At 34.8% G+C, this 15,836-nt stretch overlaps 1 long non-coding RNA gene across 12 annotated transcripts in view; it reads right to left on the bottom strand.

Moving 5' to 3' along the window:
* The window catches only part of LOC144288544 (uncharacterized), a 493,091-nt gene that overhangs the window by 114,537 nt on the left and 362,718 nt on the right, over positions 1 to 15,836 (bottom strand). Inside the window, exon 2 of one of the 12 annotated variants that reach the window (XR_013356481.1) lies at positions 13,122 to 13,249. The exons of the other annotated variants lie outside the window; for them this stretch is intronic. This is a non-coding gene — a long non-coding RNA (uncharacterized LOC144288544). The remainder of the gene's footprint in view (positions 1 to 13,121; positions 13,250 to 15,836) is intronic. 12 annotated transcript variants of the gene reach the window in all.

Genomic DNA, 15,836 nt, shown 5'->3' on the forward strand with positions numbered 1-15,836 from the left:
TATATGATATATTGTACATCAAGGATCAGAAAAGTGAAATATCTACAGTTGTATAATAAAAACATAAATGTGTGACTTGAGCAGGAGAAAAATAATGGGGAGGAGTGAAGGCTGTGGATGGATTAGTACATCCATGGGCTACACAAAGCCTTTCAAAGACATTTTTATAAACACTGTGCCAGCCAGACAAACATAACTAAAAATTATTATATTAAGCTCCAAAGCTACAATGCTTTAGGAAGAGTATGGGTGATTATACTTTTACAGTTACATATATATGTGTGTTTGAAATGTAATAGAAAGTATTATGCTTAAAGATATAAATAACTTGTATTTAAGTTAATATTTATAGCATTTAGAAAAAGTGGCACATTATATGTGGATCATTATTTGTATTATAAAACAATATGTAAATTCAACTCATGTATGTATGACACGATACTTTTCCTAGAAGAGTTATTTTATGGAAATTATTTATGACATTACTAACATAAAAAATAGACTTATTTATGGATTAATAAATAGAAACTGTGATAATCAGTAACACAGATTTTACTTACAATGTTTAAATTAAATGCTTGGGATATCCTTTACATGTTCCATACAACAATGCACAGTAATCTAAACCATTGGCAAGATTTATAATGTACCTGATATCTGCAGTCTCCACTACTCAAAATATTTTAGGGATTTTACTGATCCTTATATGAAGTGATAGCCCACATTTAAATATGTATAATATTTTCCATCATAGTAACTGTTATACAACAGAATTGAAAACATTTTCTTCATTTTAATTTATATAACTATAATTGGTATTTCTTGAATACTTGATACAAAACAATGGTCTAGAGTAACATATTAAAATTTTTTAAAGATTTTATTTATTTATTATTTATTTATTTATTTATTTATTTATTTATTTGAGAGAGTGAGAGATCCCAGAGGTTGGAGTAGAGGGAGAGGGACAAGCAGACTCTGCACTGAGTAAGAAGACTGATGTAGGGTTGGATCTCACTATCCTGATATCATGACCTGAGCAGAAAGAGTCGATTCCTTAACTAATTGAGTCATCCAGGCTCCCCTATATTTTAAATTTTTAAATAGGTTGTTCAAATTCTAAGCTAAGTATACCATAAAGTTCTCAAGAACAATAACAATCTTAAAAACAAAATAATTCTTCTAATAAGAAATTGGTAATATTTTCTAATATACGGATTATTCTTAGTCTAATATTCTAATACTGTTGCCTTCAGCAAATGCAAAGAAATATCCATTATATCAATATACTATTTATTTGCTTTTTAGAACAACTCATTCATTCAATATCATTCGACAATTCACTTACTGTATTTATGTCAATGTGTGAAATTATATATATATGTGTGTGTATATAATATACACACATATATACATGCAAATACACACCATATATACATATATATAGGTTTCTGTCCCAGTTCCTGTCACAGAAACTCCTAAAACCCTTGTAATTTCCTAAGTGATAAGAGCACTAGAACATCTTTCGTTCTAATATTTGATCTTTGATCTCAGTTTCTGACAGAGCTCCTAAATCCCTTAGAATTACGTGGCTCATAGTTCCTTTGTTCTAAAGAAGTGATTCTTGGTGGGCTCTGAATGTGGGTGATCAACTGAAAGATCAAGCCATAATCAGAAGCTTGGAATTTTTAGTCCCAACTCCCATTCTCCAGTGAGGGATCAGGGGCTGGAAATGGAGTTAATGTTTGATCATGTCTGTGTGATGAAGCTTCCATAAAAATTCTGAAAGTATGGGGTTAAGAGAGCTTCCACGTTGGTAAACATACCCATGTACAGAGAGAGTGATATACCTGCACTCCTCAGAAACTCCTATGCTCAGGATCCTCCCAGATTTTACCCTATGTATCTCTTTATTTTGTTGTTCATCTGTATCCTTCATCATATACTTCATTAGATAATAACTAATAAATGCAAGGGTTTCCTTGAATTCTGTGAGCCATTCTAGGAAATATTTGAATCCAAGGGTAAAGAAGTCATGGGAACGCTGGATTTGTAGCTAAGTTGGACAGAAGTTGTGAGTAACCTAGGAACCTATTAGTACTTTCAATTGATATCTGAAATCAGGAGGCAGGAGGATCAGTCTCATGGGACTAGGTCCTTAACGTGTAGGATCTAAGCTTATTCCAGGTAGACAGTATCAAAATTGAGTTAATTTGTAGGACACCAGCTGAGTCACAGAAACTTGCATGGTGTTGAAGTGTTGTGAGTGTGAAGTGTTGTGAGTATGAGAATAGTGTGAGAGTAAAGGAAAAACATGTAGGAAGAACCCTGAATTTTTCCTACTCACACAATTGACATTTTCCCCATTAATGTCCCTAGAAGAGTAAAGTCAGTTACTATGAAGAAAGGCACTAAAAGTCACTAAAAGTTGGGGGTGGGGGTAGTGTGTAACGGTAATTTTAGTTGACCTTGACATCTGAGTGTATAGATATGGAAGTATGCACAAAAAATGATGAAACACTGTTTTAATGTTTCCAAACCACATTAGATGCCTTCCTATGCTAATATAAATAATCATATGTGCTTCCTCTTAAAGTATAGCTCCTGTAGTGGTGGACTGTTCTATTGCCAATTTGAAGTCGGCAACTACACTTCCCAGAACCCCCTTCCCTGTGTGGGTTTACGTTCTCAGTTGGTCAAAGAGAAATCTGTGTAAGCCATGGAGGCAATAGCCACTAATCTCTGAACGTTGTTGTGTTTAGATGTGGTGACAGATAAATGCAAAGGTGCCAGCAAGGTTCAGGTCGTTCTTTATCTCTTCCACTTCATGGTCAGCTCTTCTTCCTGACAAAAGGCCCTGTCATTCAACTGGCTCCAGCGCCCTCACTGGACCCTCAGCTGTGGACATACAGAGGCAACAACCCCCCACTGACTTCTCCATCATGGCCTCACTTAAGTGATTAAATGTGCTTGGCTTAGCTTGAATGGTTCCTAAGACCTCTAATACTTCAATTCCCCAATGAAATTCCTATAATCAGTGTCTACTTCTGAATTCATGGTGGTTCTTCTTCTTTGATTAAATAAACACTATTACAGCTCCTGCAAAAACACCGTATCCCAATAGTCTTTGACCATGCCTTTGTGACTGTCCAGATCATCACTCAGGAATGTCCACTCCTTCTGGTCATTAATTCAATGACTAGATTAAATATGGCCAGGCCTACAGTTTTTGGTCATTTTTCCTTCAAAGCACTTCACCTTTGTGATTGGATAATTCTTTTATGTAGACCTTACCCCACTGAAGAATAGGCTGCTATATTCATTTTTTTAATTGCTGCTATCACAAATTATCACAAATATAGTGGCTTAAAGAAATGTAAATGTATTATCATATAGTTCTATAGGTCTGAAGTCCAACAGAAATTTCAATTGGCAAGATAAAGATATTAGCAGGGTTGCACTTCTTTCTAGAAGCTCTAGGTTAGAATCTATTTGTCTCACTTTTCCAGCTTCTAGAGGCTGCTTGCATTCCTTGGCTCATGGACCCTTTTCTTCATCTTTAAAGCCAACAACATAGCATCTCTCTGACCTTGCTTCTGTCATCACATCTCTCTCTCTCTCACCATAGCCAAAAGAGGTTCTCCAATTTTAAGGACTCATGTGATTAGATTGAACATGTCCAGATAATCCAGAATAATCTTTCTTAGTGTCCTTAATTTAATCATACCTGGAAAGCCACTTTTGCCATGTAAAATAATATATTTATCCATTCTTGGGAGTATGATGCAGATATATTTGGGGAAGCTTTATTTTGTCTATTGCAACTACATTGCCAAATACATGGACTTGCATTTACTAAGTGTACAATAATATTTATTAAAGAAGTAAATTTTGATATAATTAATATGTTGCTAGAGACTTATTAAGAAATTTATTTTCTTTAGAGTAAGCAAATAACTACAGATTATTTCTCCTGGGTTCACTCTACTATCCCTCATATTAATAGCTCCCTAAATGGAACACACTATTCCAGGCATATGTAGTGACATGAATTCAGTGAGTAGGATTATCTCCTCTCTTATCACAGTTACATTTCTATGAATGTAGTCCTTAAAGATATTAGTGAAGTCCTTAAAGGTACTTCACAATGTTCACCCAACTTGGGTGTAATATTAACTGTAATAGCTAGGCTTTAAAATGTTAAGTGGTACTTTAAATGTTGAGTACTATTTTCTGCATTAAATTTTGTCCCTCTATTCAGGACCTTACATATCCATTTTAGCTTAGTTTGATTAATTTGACTATTTTGTTTACTGAATTGCCATTTATATTATCCAAAAATGAAAGGCATTTTCACTGCCAGGAGAATAGACAGGTGATTATATATTTTCACTTCAAATCACTCACAGCTTTGGGAAAGCAGTCTGTAATTTCTTACAAAGGCAAAGAATACATAGATCTTTATGCAAGTAATTGGTAAAAATATTAAACTGCATGGAACAAGGACAGGTTTGTGTGCTACAACCCAACTGAACTTCATAAAGGTAGCATCTTTTGAGTATGATTTTTAAGGACTTAAGTCCCTAAAGATGTATTTATAACATGTAGTATTTCCTATTTTAAGGACTATAAAATGTTTCAGAGCCAGGTCTATGATGGGTGATGTGATGAGGGATAAAATAAAATGTAATAGATAGTGTCATTTTTCAAAGATTTTTATCCCTTCCTAAAGACCAGCCTCAGTCATCTTAAAATATGGATAAATTTATATATAATATTTAATTTTGAACTGATAATAGTGGTTCTGTGATTCATCCCAAGCTATGAGAGTACCATCCATGTTTTAATTGAGTGCAGGAGTATTTTACTCCCTGGTTGACAAGAGATCACTGGACAGTTCTTAGAAAGAATAAGGTTGCATTTTGATAGAACTAAGCCGCAAACAAGATACATATTTCTCTTTCTATATTATAGTCACTGAAAATTACCAATTCAATTAACATTTGTCATCCTTAAATTCACAGAGAGCCTTGTTCATTCTAACACTGGGAAGATTATGATCAATAAAATTCATCCCCTCTGCTTAAGAATCTTATACTCTAATAAAGGGAGTAAGACAATTAAATAATCCATATTTAGGGCAGTGAAATTATTCTGTATGATACTATAATGGTGGATACATGTCATTATATGTTTGTCAAATCATTAGAACATACCACACCAAGAGTGAACCCTAATGTAAACTACAGACTTTGGATGCTAAGGTGTGGGATGGTAATAGAAGAGGCTATGTATGTATAAGGGAAGGGGTTGTATAAGAACTCTCTGTACTTTCTCTTCATTTTTTCTGTGAATCTAAAACTTCTCTGAAAAAAATCTATTAAAAATACATGTAATAAAATGTTAAATAAATGCCACCGACAAAATTCTGTGAGGGTTTAGTCACTTTACGGGAGAAGAAGCTGGAAGAGTTCATGAGAGATGGAGAGGATTCACAGGTATTCCAGTTAGAAGAAACAGGATGAGTAAAATCTTGGCAGAGAGAAATTTAAAGGACATTTAGATAGGAACAAGGGTTCTTGATGCCTCTTACTCTCACTCCTTTCTGAGTTAATGGCCTGTGGAACATACAGACAGAGGATTTACAGCCAAATGAGAAATAAAGCACAGTTTATTAATCTGAGCACTCATCCTAACAACCCAGAAAATGCAGGCCTCCAATAAACTGTGTTGGAGAATATGAGTGAGTTTTGTTATTCCTCCCACTCTGTCTTCAGTTGAATTAACCTATTTGGATGTAGAAAATGTGAAATAAAGGGCTAGTACAAATAATTGTTTTTCTTTAATTAGGTAACCCACTGAGTGCTAGCTAGGCTCCAGTGTCAGGTAACCCACTGAGTGCTACGCTCTCTCCATTGTACCCTCAACACTATCAGGTAATAGAAGGGACTTAAGCTGAACTAGTGCTCTCTCCATGGATACAGGCAGAAGCATGAAGTCAAATGAAGACTAGATCTCACCAAGATCATATTCCCTTCCACTTTCCCTCCAATAATTCAATATTTGATGTGATGGTAATCTTACAGAAAAAAATAATATTTTGCTTTTTGTATTTATTTCTTAAGGGATTTATTTATTTATTTATTTATTTATTTATTTATTTATTTATTTATTTATGAGAGATACAGAGAAAGAGGCAGGGACACAGGAAGAAGGAGATGATCTCAGGGTCCTGGGACTTGATCCCAGGACCCCAGGATCATGACCTGAGCCAAAGGCAGACACTCAACCACTGAGCCACCCAGGTTGCCCTTGTATTTACTAATCTATTTCCAATATTGATACATCCTTGCCTAAACTGACTTATGTTCATTTTAGATTTCCTCTTAATAGAAATTACCATTTATACGGAATAAATAGCCAATTTAATCTTTTGCCTTATAATCACTGTAGTAACTGAATTACTATCTTTTTGTAAGATGGCAAAACAAAGGAGTGTCAGGATGGCTCAGTCAGTTAAGAATCTGACTCTGAATTTTGACTCAGATCTTGATCTCAGGGACATGAGATCAAGCCCAGCATTGACCACATGCTGGGCCGGCAGCCTGTCTAAGATTCTCTCTCTCCCTCTCTGTGTGCCCCTTCCCATTGTTCTCTCTCTCTCTCTTTCTCTCTCTCTCAAAAAAAAAAAAAAGGCAAATAAACACTAGCAAAAACAAAAATGGCTGTATGTTTAATCTGGTTATTCTAGATTTTAGACATAAAAGAATCTTATAAAAAATAATGGACCCTGATAAAGATACTTTTTTAAGGGCTAGAGTGAAATGAAAATAATTGTAAGGGTGAAAGTTATAGCATAGAAAGGAAACCAGTTGGGACAGAGAAATAGAGACTAGCACAGGTTTTTGTTTCAAAGAAAAAGTCTGTAAGAGGGCACAGAGAATTGAATTAGGACAACGACAGTTCTGAAATGAGGTTTTAATGTGAAAGAAATGTTATTGCCTGACTTTGGAAGAGCTGAATAGATCTGGGTAACTGAGAACATTCAAGAGCTATTTTAATAAGTTATTACTCACATGGACACTAATAAAAATGCCACTGAGAATTTGTTTTACTGTATGGATTTGCGAGCCAAAAATTAGGACATAAGTTTCATCATACCCCAAGCTCCTCTGCCCTATTCCCCTAAATTTGTCCAATCAAGTACCCAGCTCCTAAGCAGCCTGCAAAAAATTAAGATAATCATCTTTCATTTTTCTCTACAGACATTGTGAATATTCTAAATAGACAAATTCAATTTTTATTTTATTTTTTTAAAGATTTTATTTATTTATTCTTGAGAGACACAGAGAGAGAGAGAGAAAGAGAGGCAGAAACATAGGCAGAGGGAGGAGCAGGCTCCACGCAGGGAGCCTGATGTGGGACTTGATCCTGGGATCCCAGGATCATGCCCTGGGCTAAAGGCAGGCACTAAACCACTGAGACCCCCAGGCATCCCGACAAATTCAATTTTTAAGCAGGTGAATGTGTTCATTAAAAAAATGATAAGCACTTTTAATACATACAGATGAACAATTTAAGATGTAAAATATTAGAGCAAAAGCTGTTTAAAAGTTTACAAGCACATACAGATCAACCAGCTGGCACTAATTCAAGTATTTACCAAAACACAATGCAGATACAGAGATCACTGAAGGCCCATTAACTAAATCCAGTAAAACAATTCTTTGGTCAAGTAATCTGGCTAGCCCCACATGTACTCTGAAGCTCAAGTGTATGGAATGAAAGAATGGTACAGAAGACATACAGAGAGAGGGTAGGTGCCCAGGTTGTGAAAGTCAGGAAACAATCAGTACCAAGTAAAGATTCTAAGGGGACAACCTAAGGATAAAATCTCTTTCTTAATATTTATCTCCATTATATTACAATGATGAACTAAAAATCAAGCCTGATTGGTGAGACAGACAAACAATACCCAGAAGCATCTGGCTTGCTGTAATTTCTGTAACTGAGTTAGGTATGTTGATGAGTATTTTCAAATACACACACACACACACACACACACACACACAGAGAACCTTATGGCTCTTATCCCTTCTCATCCCCACATACAATATATTTTCCCTTTTATGCAAAGAATCCAAAATAGAGGAAGAAGAAGACAAATGAGAGGTTGGGTAACACTAAAATTAAGATCAGGTAGCATGGTTCATTCAGAGTGGGTATGGAGAAGAAAGGTGAGTTTTGAAAAGTATTTTACAATAATTGAGCTGGATGTGAAACTCAATATGGTCCAGAAACAGTTTTGACAGAGTAAGACACTATACTCATGTACGTTACCTTCAGAAGTTATTGCCCTAACTCTGCCTCATCTGAGAACTTCTGGGGACCTGGCATGCCTTCACTCCTCAAAACCTCCTATCTGGGATCCCTTTCTCTTTCTAGTCATCTTTGCTCATCATCCTCCCATTTATTTTCTTTGAATCTAGAAAGACCTTTCCGTTTCCTTTGCAGCACTCTGTATTTAACCATTTCTAATTTGACAACATTGAATTAATATAGGAGTCAGCAATTTCAGCAATTCATTCTATTCTCCACCAATATTGATGGTGTCTTTATTTTCCTCCCAAATTGTTCCTCTTAGTGTAAAAGTAATATGTTTATGGATTAAAAAAATACTATGCATAAACATAATGTTTTATATCCTCACAGTTTTAAAAATAATTTTAATGACTATTTTCTTTTCTTTTTTTTTAAAGATTTTATTTATTTATTCATGATAGTCACACACAGAGAGAGAGAGAGAGAGAGAGAGAGGCAGAGACACAGGCAGAGGGAGAAGCAGGCTCCATACACCGGGAGCCCGACGTGGGACTCAATCCCGGGTCTCCAGGATCGCGCCCTGGGCCAAAGGCAGGCGCCAAACCGCCGCACCACCCAGGGATCCCATGACTATTTTCCATTATATTCATGTATTATAACTCAGGTCATAATGATTTAAAATCTTACAGTTGTAATATTAAAAAATATCTAAATGTTTTCAAGTTTGGAGTGTCATACTTAATTATTTATATCTCTCATACTAGAAAATAATCAGAAATAATTAGCCTATTTTTTCTCCAGAAAAAAAGGAGGTTTTGCATCCGGGGATAGCCATAATATTATTAGGGCTTACACAATGTTAGAAGGCATTTTCGGGGGTCAGACTGAAATCATGAGGTGCATCAACAGGGTCTTTAAACCAGGAATTTCCAAATGGCTCCCCAAGTTTCCCCAAGTGTTATAAAAATATAGCAGTGGGATGGCTGGTTAATATTTCCAAAGGTTTAAGCAGGTATACATTTGCCTACATAAATGCAATATGAGCTAAGTAAAGTATTAATTTTTTGGCTTTGCTAATGCTAATTACCTCATGCTATTCTCACTGGTATTTTATATTAGTAATAAAATATTTTTATAAGAATTGCTTAGTTAGTTTGGGGAAGACAAAAATCTTTCAAGTATCATAAAGTCCAGGATGATAAAGTATCAAAAAGTTTCTTGATAATGAAAAGAAATGATTAGGAGTTACTAATTTAGGAAGATTTCTAAAACAAATACTCAGCCCTTAAATATGTTCCTTTGTAAAAACCTGGTTTAGACATTCTCCTGGGCCTCTTGCAACAAAAATGAGAATGCATTTAGCCCCTGGTACAGGAGAGATACCATGAAGAATGGTCTCAAGAAAATAGATGTGGTGAAAAAAAAGCACAAAAAGTTATCTTGGAATAAAAACAAAATATTAGTAAAGTCCTGGTGGACATGTTCATATTGTGCTTGAAATTCACATGATTTCAGGACAGAGAATGTTATACTCTTGAAAGAGAATTAATCAACAAAACAAAAATAATAAAGTGTAAATGCTATTGTGGAAAGAGCATTTGGTTGGGTTTATTCTAAGCTCTGAAATTAGGGTAACTGGGATTTTAATTCCAGTTTCATTGCTTACCAGTAATACAGCTTGCGGAAATTTACTGAAGCATTTTGTCCTAAATATCCCCATTTATAAAACATACATAATAATATCTGATTCATAGCATTCTGCTGAATTTTAAGTGTGGGCTTGCATATATTAACTACTTCAAAAAAGTTATTATTCGCTGGATGACCTTGGGCAAGTCACTTAATGTTCCTTATTTTCTAAATGTAAAATGAGGGGTTTTGTCTAGATGATCTATCTGTAACTCCTGACACACAATTACAAATTACTACAATATTTTTGGAGTGGTCATGGTTTAAAAACCTTAATAAATAAGAACATACTAAAATTTAAGTCCAACATGGACTGAGCTTACAAGACTGAGAACTCAGATTTATTTCCTTTTTCCTTTGAATCCCATGGTTACTGAGTTTTTTAATAGGTGAGTCATTTGTATCATTTTCCTGATTTCAAAATGTCAACCTTGGATAGTCAATCTTCCCCCCCTACTTGCCCATCCAAAGTGGCTATATGTTTATGTATATAAGTATATAAAGGTGTACTTCTTTTTATTTTTATTGGAACTTTGAAATCTTGGATACAAGATTTATCAAACAGAGGTTGGTAATTGCTAGGTCAAACTCGTCTAGTTCCTAAAGACTGTGATGAAGTTGGTTGATGTTAGCACAGTCAGGAAAGGGACTGATCCCTCTGCTTTAGATGAAATAATAATAATTAAAAAAAAACACAGTCAATGGTGTTAGCTCTCTTTAAAACAACCAGCGTATATTTTCCTTTTTAGGTCTATGACCTAAAAGTGTTTTTATGGCATTCAGCCAGGAGAGACTCTAACAAGCCATGGACCATACACAGGGTAGTCATCAATCCTTCTTTTGCTGTCTTAATGTTAGATTCCCAAACCTCTCCTGCAGAATAAAAGGTGAAATAAATTGCCAGGTTTAAATTTAATATCTAGCTCCCATGCTGAATAATTATGGCTGTGCTGGAAACCTTGATAGAGTAGTAATGAGTGGCCCAATCTATAGTGTGTAATGTATCAACTAAAATTTTATATTGGATTCTTCGAGCAACTTGACTCGTATGTGGCTGTGGAAGATGACAGGTATTAGGCACAAAAACCCAAATCCTAAAGGCTCAGAAGACTCCCTCCCCAAAGATACACATGCACAGACACACACACCTAAAAAAGAATAACAAGATGACATGATTTTATTGAGAAAACATGAGCTAGCCTAACTATATAAAATAATTGACAGAAATGTAGACAAGGAGAGCTTGTACATGGGCTTTTGATGTAAAGAAGAAAAGAAGCAATATATAAATAAACAGCATTCTGAAATCTCCTGCATGCACTCTGAAGCCAGTCTCATCTTGAAACTCCTCTGCTTAAAACCCTTCAGTAGCTCTCCAATACCACTAGAATGTTTAGTTCCTTTAGCAAGCCACGATTTCCCATCTTTTAGGAGTGTAAGTGTATAGGACACTTAAAAGGACTGAGTAATGTGCTATGAGCTAGAACTGAAACGGTGAACAAATATACAATGTTTTCTCAGATTTTAATTTACTGGGAGTAAGACATTAATCAAATAGTGACACAAAAAAATGTGAAAATATGTATGTAGTCATTTCTTTGAAAGAGAGATGCGTGAGGCATTTTACAGAGTCTAGAATTTTCAGGCAGAAGAAAAAACAAAGACAAAAGCCCTATAGCAGGAAGGAATGTGATACATTTGAAGAATTGCAAAATGGATACTGGAATAAAGAGAGGAGAGAGGTATAGGAGAGATGGTGTAGGAGATAAGAGAGGTTGAAGTGGCCAGATCTTGAAAAACCTACAGATAATGTTTTGGTATTTACCCTAAGAGTACTGGGAAATCTGTGATGAGTTTTAAGCAAGGGATTCTTTTTAGCAGTTTGATATCTTAAAACGAGAATTGGCAAATACATCCCTCTGATCCAGTCTGACCTACTGCCTGTTCTATAAACAAAGTTTTATTGGACACAGCCATATGCATTTTTTATACATTCTCAATGGATGTGTCTAAGCTACAATTACAGAATCCACTAGTTGCCAGAGAGACTACATGTCCCACAAAGCTAAAAATACTTATCAACTGCTCCTTTACAGAAAAACTTTGCTAAACTTTGTTCTAAAATACTATCATGGGTTCTGTGTCAAGAATAAACTTAAGGAGCCAAGAGGATATAGAAGGATCAGTTTAAAGAATTTTGGTTTTAGTAGTACAGGCCAGAAACGGTGGCATGAATTAAGTGGTACTTATGTTGGAGATACAGAACTAGTGATGGATTTGAGAAAGATTTAATAAATAAACTGGGCATAAATTAATGATTTACTGGATATGGTGCATGAAGCAGAGAAAAGTTTTAAGGATAAATTTTATGTTTATATCTTGTACTGCTAGATAAATGGTACTACTGGAAGTGTACCAGATTTATGAGAAACATTATAAGTTTAATTTTGGATATATTTGGTTTGAGCTGTCTTTGAAACATCCAAGAAAAGATGGAAAGTTCTCGGTTGTGGTTGGAGCTCAGATAAGAAATCTGAGGTAAAAGTAGAAATTTGTGATTAGAATTCATTGGCATAGATGAAATTGCCTAGAAAAGTATCATTATCTACATAAAGAAATATTGTATAAACCTTGAGAAGCTCCATTGTTTCAAATCTAGACAGAGTGACATGCCCTGCAAAGGGAAACAGGACGGGAATATGTTTGAAAGATAGAAAGAAAAAGGCTATTTTCAGAAAAGTCTAGGGAAAAGAAAGTTTAAGAAGGGCAGAGTGGTCAACAGAAGATGAGAACTGACCAAACAGTGCCTTGGATGTATGACAGCAGAAATCACTGGTGGCCTAAGGGGCACCTGCTAATGGCAGTGACTGAGGCTGAAGCCAGAACTCAGGTAAGATCAAAAGTAGGAAACTGAAAATATACATACAAGATATATAGACAATTCTTTAAAATAGTTTGTGAAGAGGAAAAGACATAACTTGATACATCCATCCACCAAGGCTAACTGGTAAGATTAGACATCCGTCCTGCAAAGACTTCTCTGACACTCCACTTTCATCCTTAAGACTGTAAAGTCTTCTTACGTAAGTACCCACAGTATTGACTCTTACCGTAGCACATATTATACTCTTTTGCCACTAGCAGTCTCTTCTTATTAAACTGTAGTCCATTTGAATAGCAGAGTTGAGTCTTTTTTGCAATTTACCCTCAGCATTTGGCTCTCAAAAAGTGTCCATTGCTGTTAAAAGCAGAATAACAAATAATATAACAGGCTTCCCAGAATTGCATATAGGATAAATCTATATGTTTTTGCGTATGCATAGGTATGTATAAACAAAACACACATACACTGATTTTGAATTAAACAAAAAGAAAGTGCTGTATCATAGGAATGTAATTTGTGTAAAAAGTGTTTTTGTCTTAACCCAAACTTTATTAAAGAAATTCTTTTTATTGCTGCTATAACTTAAAAATTTGAAAATTAACTGATATTTAAATACTTAAGATTTAAAATACTCAATAATGTTAATGGATGGTGATTATAATTGATTAATACTATGTATTATATTTTCCAGTAGAACTAGTTACTAAAAACAGAACTACTCATAAATATGCTTTAATAAACTGAAGACTATACTAATTTTTCCCAAATATGAAAATTAAATTAATATGTGAACATGCATTCCTGGATTTCTGAGCTGAGGTCAAGGATATTAAATGTCATTATAAAAATGTATTTCATGATAATCTAAGAGTAAAAATAGAGAAAGGAGCATTTTTTAAAAATAAAGTCTTACAAGTTGCTAACCAGTTACTAATAGAGATGCTGTTTTGTTATTTTTGAAAGCAAGGTGTTTTATACCAGCGAATAACATGTTGTTTTTTACTGTAGGAAATACACTTCCTCACATATTAGAGGAATAGAAATCATCTACCCATCAGCTGTCACTTCAGATCTAAGGCAGCATAATGGGCTCCCAGGCAACTGCTGGAAATATCTCAGAAACAGCTTTTCGGAAGTATGTGGCCTGATGCATACACAATGTGGCTGCTAATATGATTTGGGAGTAAATTAGTACTTTTTCTACCACAGAACAGCACTAGAAAGCTGGAAAACAATTTTCCTTGCCACTGATGAACATTCACCATTGCCTTATTCTTTTTTTTTAGCTTTTAAAACAATTATTTTTAATAAAAGACTACTTTTTAGAGGAGCTTTAAGTTTACAACAAAATAAGAAGATTTCCTCATAATTAGATGTGGATGGTAAATTTTTGGCAGGAATATCACATATTTGGTTTTGTGTTCTTCCCAGTGCAATTTATCAGGAGTCACATGATTTGCTTCAAAATTGTTGATTTGAACTTTAATCAGATAGTGTCTACTAGGTGTACATACTGTAAAGTTACTATTTTTCTGTTTTATAATTAATCATTTATTTATGGAAGATATTTTGACATGATGTAATGTTCTTCATCAAGGGTTCCTCTACTATTAATATCTTAATATTGATTTTCTAGCTTGATCATTCCTTTGTCATTCCATCGTATGCTTTCTAATATATGTAGGAGTTTTTACTACTTGTTTATTCAAATCTGTATGTATTTAAGATTTCTAATTCATTCATTAATCCATTACCCTCATTATTTATTTTAATGCACAAATGTTCCGGATTTGGGAAGCCAAAAAACCCTCTTCAAAGTGTGTCCCGTATTCTTTTGACATACCCTCATCATTCTTTGAGTTATTTCCTAGCACAATAAGAGTTTTTAGGCTCATTCTGAAATTTCCTTATTCCTAATCCTGGAATCAGTTATTTCTGCCAAGGGTTCAGATTCCTTTCAGTGAGGAATAATACCTAGAAACCAAGGTCTGGGCATTTAGTGTGGTCCTTTTAATTGTTTTTTTTTAAGTGTATAACTAATGCTTCTAGATCTTCTTAGGAAACACAGACACAAATATACATACTCAAATATTCATTCACACCTACATAATATCTACTATCTATTTATTTATCTTTTTCTCTCTAGGCATGTGTTTCAACTGATTATCTCCATTGCATATGATCTATTCTTCCACATTTTCTTATTTGTAACTTAGTGGTTTTACCATTTTATATTTTCTTTTTTTTAAGATTTATTTTATTTATTTATGATAGACAGAGAGAGAGAGTCAGAGAGAGAGAGAGAGGCAGAGACACAGGAGGAGGGAGAAGCAGTCTCCATGCCGGGAGCCTGACATGGGACTTGATCCCGAGACTCCAGGATCGCGCCCTGGGCCAAAGGCAGGTGCTAAACCGCTGAGCCACCCAGGGATCCCCCCATTTTATACTTTCATCAGAATGTTTCAGAGTTCCAATTGCTCTACAACCTTGCCAATACTTGATATTTTCATTCTTTTTAAAAAATTTTAATCATTCTAGTGGTTCAACAGTGGTATCTTATGTGTTTTTAAAAAATATTTTATTTATTTACTTGACAGAGAGAGCACAGTGGGGCCAGAGACTGAAGAAGAGGGAGAAGGACAAGCTGTCAGATGCTTAACCAACTGAGCCACCCAAGTACTCCAAGGTTGTTTTTTTTTTTTTTTAATTTAAATTTTAGGTACAGTCTCGAACAGAACTTGGTGATTTATCATTTACACACAACACTCAGTACTCATCATAACAAGTGCCCTACTTAATATCTCTGTAGCCCATCCCCCACCTACCTCTCTCTATCAACCCTCAGTTTGTTCTCTATCATTAAGGGTCTCATGTGGCTTGTTTCACTCTCTCCTTTTTTTCTCTTTCCCTTCCTATACGTTCACTATTTATTATGTATATA

Source organism: Canis aureus, chromosome 18 (genome assembly GCF_053574225.1).
Source record: "Canis aureus isolate CA01 chromosome 18, VMU_Caureus_v.1.0, whole genome shotgun sequence".
NCBI classification, from domain to species: Eukaryota; Metazoa; Chordata; class Mammalia; order Carnivora; family Canidae; genus Canis; species Canis aureus.